The 14882-nt window shown below is 36.8% G+C and overlaps 1 long non-coding RNA gene across 1 annotated transcript in view; it reads left to right on the top strand.

Annotated features, from left to right (window-relative positions):
* Window positions 1-2326: 2326 nt before the first annotated feature.
* LOC113916337 overlaps window positions 2327-14882 on the top strand; it is a 55350-nt gene continuing 42794 nt past the window's right edge. The window contains exon 1 of the long non-coding RNA XR_003517911.1: window positions 2327-2440. This is a non-coding gene — a long non-coding RNA (uncharacterized LOC113916337). The remainder of the gene's footprint in view (window positions 2441-14882) is intronic.

Genomic DNA, 14882 nt, shown 5'->3' on the forward strand with positions numbered 1-14882 from the left:
CACACTAGTATGAGATACAAATTATAAGGGGAATAGGGGAAGGGTGAGGAGGTATACAGGAACTCCCTATACTCGCCAATCAAATTTTATTTAACCTAAAACTCTAAAAATCAGTATATAAATAAATAAAATAAAAACTCTATAATTTACATGTTTATGAATTTTTCTCAATAGACATTTTGTTTTCAAAATTAATCTGCCACAAGGGGTGTCTGGATGGCTCAGTCAGTTAAGCATCCTAATTTTGGCTCAGAGCTGTGAGATCTAGCTCCATGTGGGGCTCTGTGCTGGGCGTGGAGCCTGCTTGGGATTCTCCCCCCAACCCCCTGGCTTTCCTCTCTCTCTAAAAAAAAAAAAAAAAGAAAAGAAAAAAAATTTAAAAACTATACTGCCATAAGAGAGTAACCAGAATTAACCCTACATAAAAAATTATGTTTTTAATAGAGATAACATCACTTATTGAGCTATAAGATTGTCCTTATAACCCACTTAGAAGAACTAGTAGTTTTTTGTTATTTTCATGTTTTTTAATTGGAAGCTTCACGTACATTGCCTTATACTTTTGTCTCTGAAGTCTAGGGATAGAAAAGAGAAGTATAATACTAATCACTTAATTCTGAATTTCTATGTGATCACTATTTAATTAAAAATGCATTTATCCTTTCTGTATGAAAATTCCTGATCATGACTGACTTCTTATTATATAAAAAAAAAAATGCATGATGATTAAACTAATGCCCCCAAGTTTTTTTGCTAAAGTTTTTTTTTTTTTTTTAAGATTTTATTTATTTATTTGACAGAGAGAGACACAGCAAGAGAGGAAACACAAGCAGGGGGAGTGGGAGAAGGAGAAGCTGGCTTCCTGCCAAGCAGGGAGCCTGATGCGGGGCTCAATTCCAGGACCCTGGGACCATGACTTGAGCTGAAGGCAGATGCTTAACGACTGAGCCACCCAGGCGCCCCAAGTTATTTTTAAACATTTAGCTTGATTATGCATCTTGGCTAGGAAAATGAGAATCAATGTCACTTCCTGCAAGCCATGAAATTTAGAGTAAATAAACTTATTTCTGTGGATAGCTTACTTAACCTTTTCATCTCAACCAGACTTTATATTTAAAAATTTTAATATACATTATTTTTTAAAGTTGCCTTTTATTTTTTCCATTTTATAATTAAAGTAGCTCAATTACATTGCTATCTAAAACTGAACAGGAATTAATAGTTTAAACAAACATTTGTATGTATTTTTATATTATATATTATATTTTATTATATATTATATTATTATATATATTATTTTATGTATTTCATATGAATTTATTTATTTTAAGAAAATATGTAGTAATATATGTATAATGTTCTCCTGGAGACATGGATTTGATTTTAAATATATATTTTAAATATTTATTAATATGATGTATTGTATATTTATTTATTTAAAATTTAGATATAAAGTAATAGATTGAATTCCACACCTGATTTTTAATATATTAGCATCATTACTTTTAAGAAGTTTGCTATTACTTATAATTTTAAAATAATCCAGCTATGATGTATGTACATACATACACATGCATAAAAAATACATATCCATACAGAAACCATGGGAACCAATTGCAAGAAACAAGACACTACCGAGATCAGTTTGAAGTGTGTACTCAAAGCAGAGCAGAAACAAAACAGAGGGGGCACCTGGGTGGCTCAATCCCTTAAACCTCTGCCTTTGGCTCAGATCATGATCTCAGGGTCCTGGGTTCATTAAGCCCTATGTTGGGTTTCCTGCTTAGCAGGGAGTCTGCTTCTCCTTCTCCCTTTGCCGCAACACCCCCCATCCCGTGCCCCAGCCATGCTCTCTTGTGCTCTCTGTCTCTCAAATACATAAATAAAATCTTTTAAAAAAAAAAGAAACAAAACAGAGAAAATATAATTTAACACTTTCATAAGATAGGAAATGCAATTTAGCACTTTTAAAAGGTAATCTGTTAAACTTTGCTAAGGCAGTAACAAAGTCAAGATAAGATCATAATTGGGATAATTGGAATGGCAAAAATAGCCAACACGCATCATTTGAAATGTGACTTTGAAGATAATCCCATTAAGAATTAGTCTATTTCCTCACCAAGAGAAACTTGGCTGGCTTTGATACTTGCTTCACCAATATACGCCTGACATAAAGTGATAGTATACCAGTTTTGATCATAGTGATCAACCATTCTTACTGGCTTCTGCTTTCTCTTTTGAATTCTGTTGTTGCCATGTGAACAAGCTTGGTCTTGGTTATATGAACAAGTGAGATTGTCCAGCAGACAGCCAGAATATGCTCAGAAGCAGAGCCAACTAGAAGGCTTTCAGCTTAATGCAAACACATGAAAGAGCTGCTGTGATCAGAAGTACTAGCCATCGGAGACCAGTCTAAAGTTCAAACCTGAAGAATTGTGAAGTAAAAAAATATTTTCTATATTATGAATTAATTATTAGTTTGTTATACATCAATAACAGATATGAACAAAAATATAACAAAAATAGAGATATGAACAAAAGATACTGCAAGTGTAATGTATTGACATATTATTATATTTCTGAAATAATAAATTTTATTTTTTTAATTTTTTATTGTTATGTTAATCACCATACATTACATCATTAGTTTTTGATGTAGTGTTCCATGATTCATTGTTTGTGCATAACACCCAGTGCTCCACGCAGAACGTGCCCTCTTTAATACCCATCACCAGGCTAATCCATCCCCCTACACCCTCCCCTCTAGAACCCTCAGTTTGTTTTTCAGAGTCCATCATCTCTCATGGTTCGTCTCCCCCTCCAACTTACTCCCCTTCATTCTTCCCCTCCTGCTATCTTCTTCTTCTTTTTTTTTTCTTACCATATATTGCATTATTTGTTTCAGAAGTACAGATCTGTGATTCAACAGTCTTGCACAATTCACAGCGCTCACCATAGCACATACCCTCCCCAATGTCTATCACCCAGCCACCCCATCCCTCCCACCCCCCACCACTCCAGCAACACTCAGTTTTTTTCATGAGATTAAGAATTCCTCATATCAGTGAGGCCATATGATACATGTCTTTCTCTGATTGACTTATTTCACTCAGCATAACACCCTCCAGTTCCATCCACGTCATTGCAAATGGCAAGATCTCATTCCTTTTGATGGCTGCATAATATTCCATTGTGTATATATACCACTTCTTCTTTATCCATTCATCTGTCGATGGACATCTTGCCTCTTTCCACAGTTTGGCTATTGTGGACATTGTTGCTATAAACATTGGGGTACATGTACCCCTTCAGATCCTACATTTGTATCTTTGTGGTAAATACCCAGTAGTGCAATTGCTGGGTGGTATGGTAGCTCTATTTTCAACTGTTTGAGGAACCTCCATACTGTTTTCCAGAGTGGTTGCACCAACTTGCATTCCCACCAACAGTGTAGGAGGGTTCCCCTTTCTCCACATCCCCGCCAACATCTGTTGTTTCCTGACATTAATTTTAGCCATTCTGACTGGTGGAAGGTGGTATCTCATTGAGGTTTTGATTTGGATTTCCCTGATGCCAAGCGATGTTGAGCACTTTTTCATGTGTCTGTTGGCCATTTGGATGTCTTCTTTGGAAAAATGTCTGTTCGTATCTTCTGCCCATTTCTTGATTGGATTATTTGTTCTTTGGTTGTTGAGTCTGATAAGTTCTTTATAGATTTTGGATACTAGCCCTTTATCTGATATGTCATTTGCAAATATTTTCTCCCATTCTGTCAGTTGTCTTTTGGTTTTGTGGACTGTTTCTTTTGCTGTGCAAAAGCTTTTTGTCTTGATGAAATCCCAATAATTCATTTTTGCCCTTGCTTCCCTTGCCTTTGGCGATGTTTCTAGGAAGAAGTTGCTGCGGCTGAGGTCGAAGAGGTTGCTACCTGTGTTCTCCTTTAGGATTTTGATGGACTCCTGTCTCACATTTAGGTCTTTCAACCATTTGGAGTCTATTTTTGTGTGTGGTGTAAGGAAATGGTCTGGTTTCATTCTTCTGAATGTGGCTGTCCAATTTTCCCAACACCATTTGTTGAAGAGACTGTCTTTTTTCCATTGGACATTCTTTCCTGCTTTGTCAAAGATTAGTTGACCATAGAGTTAAGGGTCCATTTCTGGGCTCTCTATTCTGTTCCATTGATCTATTTGTCTGTTTTTGTGCCAGTACCATACTGTCTTGATGATGACAGCTTTGTAATAGAGCTGGAAGTCCAGAATTGTGATGCCGCCAGCTTTGCTTTTCTTTTTCAATATTCCTCTGGCTATTCGGGGTCTCTTCTGGTTCCATACAAATTTTAGGATTATTTGTTCCATTTCTTTGAAAAAAGTGGATGGTATTTTGATGGGGACGGCATTGAATGTGTAGACTGCTCTAGGTAGTATTGACATCTTCACAATGTTTGTTCTTCCAATCCATGAGCATGGAACATTTTTCCATTTCTTTGTGTCTTCTTCAATTTCTTTCATGAGTATTTTATAGTTTTCTGAGTACAGATCATTTGCCTCTTTGGTTAGATTTATTCCTAGGTATCTTATGGTTTTGGGTGCAATTGTAAATGGGATCGACTCCTTGATTTTTCTCTCTTCTGTCTTGTTGTTGTTGTATAGGAATGCCACTGATTTCTGTCCATTGATTTTATATCCTGCCACTTTACTGAATTCCTGTATGAGTTCTAGCAGTTTTGGGGTGGGGTCTTTTGGGTTTTCCACGTACAGTATCATATCATCAGCAAAGAGTGAGAGTTTGACTTCCTCTTTGCCGATTTGGATGCCTTTGATTTCTTTTTGTTGTCTAATTGCTGTGGCTAGGACTTCTAATAATATGGTGATAGTGGACATCCCTGCCACGTTCCTGACCTTAGGGGAAAAGCTCTCAGCTTTTCCCCATTGAGAAGGATATTCGCTGTAGGTTTTTCATAGATGGCTTTTATGATATTGATGTATGTACCCTCTATCCGTATACTCTGAAGAGTTTTGATGAAGAAAGGATGCTGTACTTTGTCAAATGCTTTTTCTGCATCTATTGAGAGGATCATATGATTCTTGTTCTTTCTTTTGTTAATGTATTGTATCACATTGATTGATTTGTGGATGTTGAACCAACCTTGCAGCCCAGGGATAAATCCCACTTGGTCATGGTGAATAATCCTTTTAATGTACTGTTGGATACTATTGGCTAGTATTTTGGTGAGAATTTTTGCATCCATGTTCATCAAGGATATTGGTCTGTAATTCTCCTTTTCGATGGGGCTTTGTCTGGTTTGGGGATCAAGGGAATGGTGGCCTCATAAAATGAGTTTGGAAGTTTTCCTTCCATTTCTATTTTTTAGAACAGTTTCAGGAGAATAGGTATTAATTCTTCTTTAAATGTTTGGTAGAATTCCCCTGGGAAGCCATCTGGCCCTGGGCTTTTGTTTGTTGGGAGATTTTTGATGACTGCTTCAATTTCCTTAGTGGTTATAGGTCTGTTCAGGTTTTCTATTTCTTCCTGGTTCAGTTTTGGTAGTTGATACATCTCTAAGAATGCATCCATTTCTTCCAGGTTATCTAATTTGCTGGCATATAGTTGCTCATAATATGTTCTTATAATTGCTTGTATGTCTTTGGTGTTGGTTGTGATCTCTCCTCTTTCATTCATGATTTTGTTGATTCGGGTCATTTCTCTTTTCTTTTTGATAAGTCTGGCCAAGGGTTTATCAATCTTGTTAATTCTTTCAAAGAGCCAGCTCCTAGTTTTGTTGATCTGTTCTACTGTTCTTTTGGTTTCTATTTCATTGATTTCTGCTCTGATCTTTATTATTTCTCTTCTCCTGCTGGGTTTAGGCTTTATTTGCTGTTTTTTCTCTAGCTCCTTTAGGTGTAGGGTTAGGTTGTGTATTTGAGATCTTTCTTGTTTCTTGAGAAAGGCTTGTATTGCTATATACTTTCCTCTTAGAACTGCCTTTGCTGTATCCCAAAGATTTTGAACAGTTGTGTTTTCATTTTCATTGGTTTCCATGAATTTTTTAATTCTTCTTTAATTTCCTGGTTGACCCATTCATTCTTTAGTAGGATGCTCTTTAGCCTCCATGTATTTGAGTTCTTTCCGACTTTCCTCTTGTGATTGAGTTCTAGTTTCAAAGCATTGTGGTCTGAAGATCAGGGTATAATCCCAGTCTTTTGGTACCGGTTGAGCCCTGATTTGTGACTAGGATGTGATCAATTCTGGAGAATGTTCCATGGGCACTAGAGAAGAATGTGTATTCCGTTGCTTTGGGTTGGAATGTTCTGAATATGTCTATGAAGTCCATTTGGTCCGGTGTTTCATTTAAAGTCTTTATTTCCTTGTTGATCTTTTGCTTAGATGATCTGTCCATTTCAGTCAGGGGGGTGTTAAAGTCCCCCACCATTATTGTATTGTTGTCAATGTGTTTCTTTGCTTTTGTTATTAATTGCCTTATATAATTGGCTGCTCCCATGTTAGGGGCATAGATATTTACAATTGTTAGATCTTCTTGTTGGATAGACCCTTTAAGTAGGATATAGTGTCCTTCTTCATCTCTTATTACAGTCTTTGTTTTAAAGTCTAATTTGTCTGATATAAGGATTGCCACCCCTGCTTTCTTTTGGTGTCCATTGGCATGGTAAATGGTTTTCCACCCCCTCACTTTCAATGTGGGGGTGTCTTGGGGTCTAAAATGAGTCTCTTGCAGACAGCATATTGATGGGTCTTGTTTTTGAATCCAATCTGATAGCCTCTGTCTTTTGATTGGGGCATTTAGCCCATTTACATTGAGGGTAACTATTGAAAGATATGAATTTAGTGCCATTGTATTGCCTGTAAGGTGACTGTTACCGTATATTGTCTGTGTTCCTTTCTGATCTATGCTGCTTTTAGGCTCTCTCTTTGCTTAGAGGACCCCTTTCAATACTTCTTGTAGGACTGGTTTTGTATTTGAAAATTCCTTTAGTTTTTGTTTGTCCTGGAAGCTTTTTATCTCTCCTTCTATTTTCAATGACAGCCTAGCTGGATATAGTATTCTTGGCTGCATATTTTTCTCGTTTAGTGCTCTGAAGATATCATGCCAGTCCTTTCTGGCCTGCCAGGTCTCTGTGGATAGGTCTGTTGCCAATCTAATGTTTCTACCATTGTAGGTTACAGATCTCTTCTCCAGAGCTGCTTTCAGGATTTTCTCTTCGTCTCTGAGACTTGTAAGTTTTACTATTAGATGTCAGGGTGTTGACCTATTTTTATTGATTTTGAGAGGGGTTCTCTGTGCCTCCTGGATTTTGATGCCTGTTTCCTTCCCCACATTAGGGCAGTTCTCTGCTATAATTTGCTCCAATATACCTTCTGCCCCTCTCTCTCTTTCTTCTTCTTCTGGGATCCCAATTATTCCAATGTTGTTTTGTCTTATCATATCACTTCTCTCTCGAATTCTGCCCTCGTGATCCATTAGTTATTTATCTCTCTTTTTCTCAGCCTCTTTATTTTCCATCATTTGGTCTTCTATATCGCTGATTCTCTTCTCTGCCTCATTTATCCTAGCAGTTAGTGCCCCCACCTTTGATTGCACCTAATTAATAGCCTTTTTGATTTCGACTTGGTTAGATTTTAGTTCTTTTATTTCTCCAGAAAGGGTGTCTCTAATAACTTCCATGCTTTTATCAAGCCCAGCTAGTATCTTTAAAGTCATGATTCTGAACTCTAGGCCCAACATCGTAGTAATGTCCGTATTGAATAGGTCCCTGGCAGACGGTACTACCTCTTGTTCTTTTTGCTGAGGTGATTTTTTTTTGTCTTGTTATTTTGTCCAGAGGAGAATAGATGAATGAGAGAACAAAATGCTAACAGGTTAACAACGTCCCCAGCAAATATACTCTATACAAATCAGAAAAGGCCTGAAACCAGGGGAAAAGAAAGGGAAAGAAAGAAAAAAGAAAGAGAAAAAAAAAAAGATAAAAACAAACAAAAACAGAACAAAACAAAAAAAACAGAATATGATCAAATATGATCAGGCTAGTGCATAGATCAGTGCCACACACTAGATTTTGTGCGTATTTTGGTCTGCTAGAAGAAAGTGCCTCCTAAAATTTTAAAGGAAGAAAGACTTATATATGTACAAAATAAGGGTTGATACAATGAAGGGATGGAAGATGACTGTAAAGATGAAAATTATAAAAGATTTTATAAAAGGAATTGATAAGAATTTGCTTGAAGAAGGAAAGAAGAAGATCTAAAAAAAAAAAGAAAAAAAAAAGGGAGAGAATATGATCAGGCAGGAGACTAGAACAAAGCCATATACTAGTGATTTAGGGTATATTTTGATCTGTTAGAAGAAACTGTATTACAAAATTTTAAAGAAAGAACAACTTATATATATATGCCAAAAATAAGGATAACTACTTTGAAGGGATAAAATATTACTCTAAAAATGAAAAATAAAAAAATGCTTTTTTTAAAAAAAGGGATTGATAAGATGTTGGTTGAAAAAGGGAAAAAAGAAAAATTCGAAAAAAAAGTTAAAAAAAATTAACTTTGAAAAACTAATGAATCATAGTAAAAAAGCCATGAATTCTAAGTGGAGTATTCCCCTAGCGCTGGAGTTCTCCCGTTCTCCTTGATCGATAAACTTGGTCTTGGCTTGCTGGCTGTTCGTGCTGATCTTCTGGGGGAGGGGCCTGTTGCCGTGGTTCCCAAATGTTTTGCCAGAGGCGGAATTGCCCTGCCCTTGTCGGTCTGGTCCGGGCTAAGCAAGCTGCTCAGGTTTGCTCTCAGGAGCTTTTGTTCCCTGCAAGCTCTCGGTGCAGCTTTGGAGGACCAGAGTGAAAATGGCGGCCTCCCAATCTCCTCCCGGAGGAGCCGAGAACTTGGGGTCCGGCTCCTCAGTGCGCCCCCCAGAGAAAAGCAGTCACTCCCGTGTCCCCGGTCTCCAGCCGCACTCCGTGCTCACCCGGCCTGTGACCGAGTGTTTCTATCTCTGGCACCCGACCCCGTGTGGAGTCTCCAAACCCAGCACACCCCTGCGGTGCACTCCCGCGCCGCTCCTCCCAGGGGAGGAAGGGAAGTCTCCCCGGATCTGCCGCTTGTTGGGTCCCTGCTGGAGGAGCAGTGGCCCAACTGGGCCGTGGATCACAGTTTATGGCAACCCCGAGCTGAGAGCCCGCGCCTCGGCTCCGTCTCTGCAGCTGGCTTCCCTGCTCTGATACCTGGGAGCTCTGCTGCACTCAGGTGCCCCCGGTCTTTCTGTGACCCTGAGGGTCCTGAGACCCCACTGTCCCGCGATGGTTCCACCCCCCGCTTAGCCACTGCAGCGACGTCCCTCAGCGGAGTCGACTTGTAAATGTTCCGATTTTGTGCTCCGCGGCTCTATCACTTGCCAGAAGTGGCCGACGGAGGCCCCCTCCCCCGCCGGCTATCCTCTCGAATATTGCCTCGGATTCACTTCTCCGCACGTCCTACCTTCCAGTAAGTGGTTGCTTCTCTGTTCAGAGAGTTGTTGCTACTCTCCTCTTCGATCTCCTGTTGAGTTCGTAGGTGTTCAGAATGGTTTGATCCCTATTCAGCTGAATTCCTGAGACCAGACGAAATCCAGGTCTCCTACTCCTCTGCCATCTTGCTCCGCCCTATAATAAACATTTTCTAAAATTCACCTAAACAGAAGATCCATGGGTAGACAGATGGAGAGATGCATCCCTGAAAGCATGGACAGACAGACAGATGGGTGGATGGTAGATTAGTGGATGAGGTAAATAGACAAGCAGGCAGAGATAGATAGATGATAGATTTGCAGTTGTTTTACATTAAAAAATACATACATATATACTTGAAAAATGAATCTAAAATATGTTTATTTGCTAAGGCATATATAGTTTATTTTAGAAAATGTAATTGTTTTCTAATGGAAGTATTAAAATAAAATTAATTGCATTTTTCAGTTCTGGGAGCTCCCTGGATAGGAATTTGCTGTCTCCTTTATCGTGTATCTTCTTTATATTTTTATATTTTGTTCAAGATTCGAGATGAATTTCTCAAACTTATCTTTACCTTTTCTTTTGTTTTGATATTATACTTTCATTTTCACAAGATTCTTCTTGTTTTCTGTTGCCTTTTCAGAGAAGCAATATCTTTTTGAAAATCTTTTAAGATATCTATATGTCCTTTTTCCTCCCACCCATCTGATCTGTTTCCTCTGAGGCTGTCTTTTCTTTTTGTCTGTTTTGCTCCTTTGCATCCCTTATAGGTCAGGTGACAGATAATTATACATAATTAGGATTTACTGAATAATATGATACTTCATATATATATACATATAAAACAATATAGGCACACATACATATACACATAAAAATACATGTAGTAAGTATGCTCACTAAAACAGTGTAATATATAAATGTGTGAGTTCAGTTAATCTGTATGTAAGGGCAGATTTCAAAATTTGACCTACTAAAATCAGAAATTCACACATACACAATTTTAATTGTGTTCATTTTGTTTAAAAGTTCTCACACTGGGAGGGGCAGCTGGGTGGCTCAGTCGGTTAAGTGTCTGACTCTTGATTTTGGCTCAGGTCATGATCTAAGGGTCATGAGATAGTGCCTGTGCATGGAGCCTGCTTAAGATTCTCTCTCTGCCCCTTCCCCTACACTCACCTCTCTCCCTCTCAAAAAAAAAAAAAAAAAGATAGTTCTCACATTTGGAATCTGCATTCAGAGGTGGCTACCATAGACCTTAGTAAGCCATATCCTAAATATGCACTAGAAATTTCATTAATTAGATTAATAGGTTTTAAAAATAATTATTCATTGTTAAAGTTAGCAATGTTTAATAAATACTTACTAGAAAGAACTGTCATGTTGCACAGTCATTGCATGAACAGGGAGCACCTTATATGAACACCTTGCATGAACTGGAATAAGGATCTAACAATCTTTGCATATTCAAAATTTACAAAATAATATTCCAGGTTGAAAGTCCCACTTAACCCCATTAATGGAGTATCTCAGCTGCACACTCAATAAAATGTTAACTTACCCTGCCAATAAAACTGTGTGGCATCCACCTCAGGAGAATTAAAGCAAATCATCACCTAATTATATGCCTTACCTCAGTGTAAAAGCTTAAGAATTATGTTTCTAAAAATGGGATAATTTTTAATATTATTTTGCCAGGGGAAAAAAAATCTGAATTAAATTTTATTAAGCCTTCGCTGAGAACCAAGAATTGTTGATCACTGGGTACCAACTAACACCGTGCTATAGAAAACAAAGTGATTAACTCCACAGTCGTGCCTGCCTTCTAGGAGATAAAAGATAAGTCAATGAAATGGAAAAAAAAAAAGCCTAAAAATCACAAGTCACATAATATTACAGATAAACATAAAAGACACATCAAACATGAAAGAACAAATAGAAACCAACACAGATTGTTCAGGTCTTTGAAGATAGGTCTTTGCAAGAACTAGGAAAGTGCCTGATGTAATTGAGTACTCCTTGAGCTTCCATTAGAGCCTGAGACAAATCACTTCTCCAGGCAGATGTGATGACCCCCATCAAATCAAGCACATGTAACTTCTGCGAGGAGCTTGGCAGGGGTAAGACTGACAGCAGGGTACCCATTTGTTATAGAATATTCTTTTTTTTTTTCTTATTTTACAAAACAAAACACCCTGAGAGATTATATCTTAAGCCCTTATTACATATTATTTTTATTATATGTTTATATCCAATTTGTGTTTGTCAGGCAGGGATAATGTTCAGATAGATCCCGGTTTGCATCAGAATGAAGAAGACTGCACACAAAGCAAGGGTGTGGGAGATAGGAGTAAATGTCAGCAAAAAGGACCAAGATCCTGAAAGATGAGGCTGGGATCATTAGAATCCAAGAATATTAGAGATAAATCATAATCATAATACCAAACTAATGAGGAATATTTACCATGTGCCCAAGGTTGCTATATATACTTCACGTATATTACCCATTTTATTTTCAAAATAATCCTTTAAGGTAAGTATTAGTTCCATTGTTTTTATTTTATAGATGAAGGAACCAAATCTTGAGGAAGTTAACATGTTCAAATTTACATAACAAGTAAATGGTGAGTCTGAGACTCAGTCTCAGGTATCCTAAATCTACTCTGCGCTGATGATCTATGAGTTCACATGTAGTATATTAGCTGGACTCTGTTGGCCTCTGTATTTTGACATCAACAGAAGAGAGTTTAGGATTCTACATAGAGCTCTGACCTGACCTCATAGAGTTGTTGTGTGTAGATCAAAGCAAATACAGGAGAAGAGCAGAGATACTCACTTTATTGTTTTTGTAAAAATATTTTTTTGAGTTGTTTGTAAATCCCATCCCATGTTTACCTTAAGAAATAAAACAAAACTGCAGTGATTTGGTGACCCATTGTTAAGTTTTTAATAAAATATGTAGTGCATTTAATTTAAAATATTTGAAATTCCAATTTACTTTTGTTTTCTGTCAATGTAAATTTTATTTGTACATTAAACATAAGCTAGAGAAATTCATTTTTAAGAACACTGATTATTGAAATTCTAATTCTATAAATCTTATAACTATGGAGTCCTTCTTAATATGATTTATTAGTAATTTTATTCGACAGAATTAAATTCTGAGGCATATTGAAAGCTGATTTTTCTCTTGTTTTTAATGTTTTAGAAAGCTGATTTTTTTAAATAGAAATTTTTGTTAGTGCAAAATAATCTGTTTTGACACCTATTTCTATTAAAATCTTTTGTTGTATTCAACCAATGAGATAATAAGGGATAATTTTATTGTATACATCCTAGTCATTTATTCACTCATTCATTTGAGAAAGGTTCATTAAATACCTATGATGAAAAAGATTTACTTAATTCTATTCCTTATTTAAGATTTGCAACATTGTTATATTACAGAATAGACTCTGAACCTGGTATTCATACCAGGCCTGTGTTTACCATCGTAAATCACATTCCTTAGCCTTATATAGATTTCCTTCCATCTGTTTTACTTGTGTAGATAATTTGTGAAATGGTATTAAAACTAACAATAATGATGATAACGTTTTTATTTTACCATCTCAAAAGCTTATTTTGATTTATGAATCATAAGAATAAAATAATTAGTATAATTCATGGGATAGGGAGCAGGTAATGTTAGAAAATTAAACTGCTTATAGCATTCTTTTGGATAACATTCTTTTCCAGCCCAGATCTGATGAACTCAGATCCACATCTTGCAGAACTCATCCAAATACACATTTCCCATCCTTAGGCCAAGTTAAAAAAAATTGGCAATTTATTTTATGCATTGCAAGATGTTGCCCACAAAAGAGATATTTAAGCCAGAATTTGATGTCTCCATGTATACTACACCTGTGGATTGAAGATTTATCTGATTTTTCATTCCATCAGGCCGCTACTGATAATGACTATTCATTCTGATTAAACACTCCCTCTAGTGTACTAAATATACTAAATCTATGGCTTTTTTATATTTTTTTAAGATTATTTATTTATTTGAGAGAGAGAGTACAAGCAGGGGGAGGGGTAAAGGGAGAGGGAGAACTAGACTCCCTGCTGAGCAGGGATCCTGATGTGGGGCTTGATGAGGGGCTTGATCCCAGGACCCTGAGATCATGACCTGAGCTGAAGGCAGACACTTAACCACCTGAGCCACCCAGGTGTCCCTAAATCTATTGCTTTTTAAAGTAAGTTATCACCATCCTAGGTTTAATAATATTTGTTTTCAAAGTTATCAAAGTAAGTTTAGCCTATCTAATAATTCAAAACAATTTTCCATAAAACATAACCATCTTCTATATATTGTCAAATGTACAAATCCAGAGAAGAAAAATTTTCAGTATGATAGAATTGGTAAATATTTAACTAAATTTCACTTTCTGTTGCTGTAAATGTATAGCATCAAATAATCATCAAAAACTTGTCAAAACCATATCAAAATATTAGAGTCATAAATAAAGGAAGAGCATATTTTTAAAGCTCAGAGCACCGGCCACAGCTTTCAGAGATATGAAGATTGCTTGGAACAAACTTTAGGTTTCTGAGGTCTCCTCCGGACCTTCTCCTCCAAGATATTTCTTGATCATTGTAGCTCAACAAACATCCAGTCCCCAACAGGAAATACTTTAACCTTCTCACTTTTTTCCATCATCATTTTATCTTACCCTTTCTTTCAAGGTTGCATTAGATATTTTACTGGATTGAGTTTGAGTTTTAGACAGTATATCAGTAGAACAGGATGGTTATTTCAAAGAGAAAGCAGCCACCTGGTGTGTGTTGAGTGGAGTGAAGGGGATTTAGTAGACTGATCCTAGCTAAACCCTTCAGTGGATTTTCATTGCTCTTGGCTAAAGATCAAAAGCTTTAATATTCTCTACCAGGTGCCATTTGGTCTGGCAAATGAAGACTTTTCTAGCTTCATCTGATAACTCTTTTCTTCTCAGTCCAGCTCTGTATTTTTGTAATATGCATGCTTTGAGAGGTTTCCATTGGGCTGGAATATTATTCAGTGCATGTTCTCTTTCTCCTCCATCATAGGCTCACAACATAGGCTCCACAACTTTTCTACACAGTAATCTAGGCAGCCTCTACCTATCATTCAGAAATGATTCAGATTAAACTTCCTGATCATCCAAAATCTGAAACTACATAAAGTGGTTAAAATATATTGGAATAACTAATAGTTGTTAAGAACTGTATAGGGATTTAAAATCTCAAACTTTCTTGGAACATCTGGAAAGAATGGCATGTTAATAGCTCTCTTCCCAATGCTCATTATAAAAACTAAATGAAATGATTGAAAGTAAACACACATAGGAAAATATTCATTAATAT

Source organism: Zalophus californianus, chromosome 1 (genome assembly GCF_009762305.2).
Source record: "Zalophus californianus isolate mZalCal1 chromosome 1, mZalCal1.pri.v2, whole genome shotgun sequence".
NCBI lineage: Eukaryota > Metazoa > Chordata > Mammalia > Carnivora > Otariidae > Zalophus > Zalophus californianus.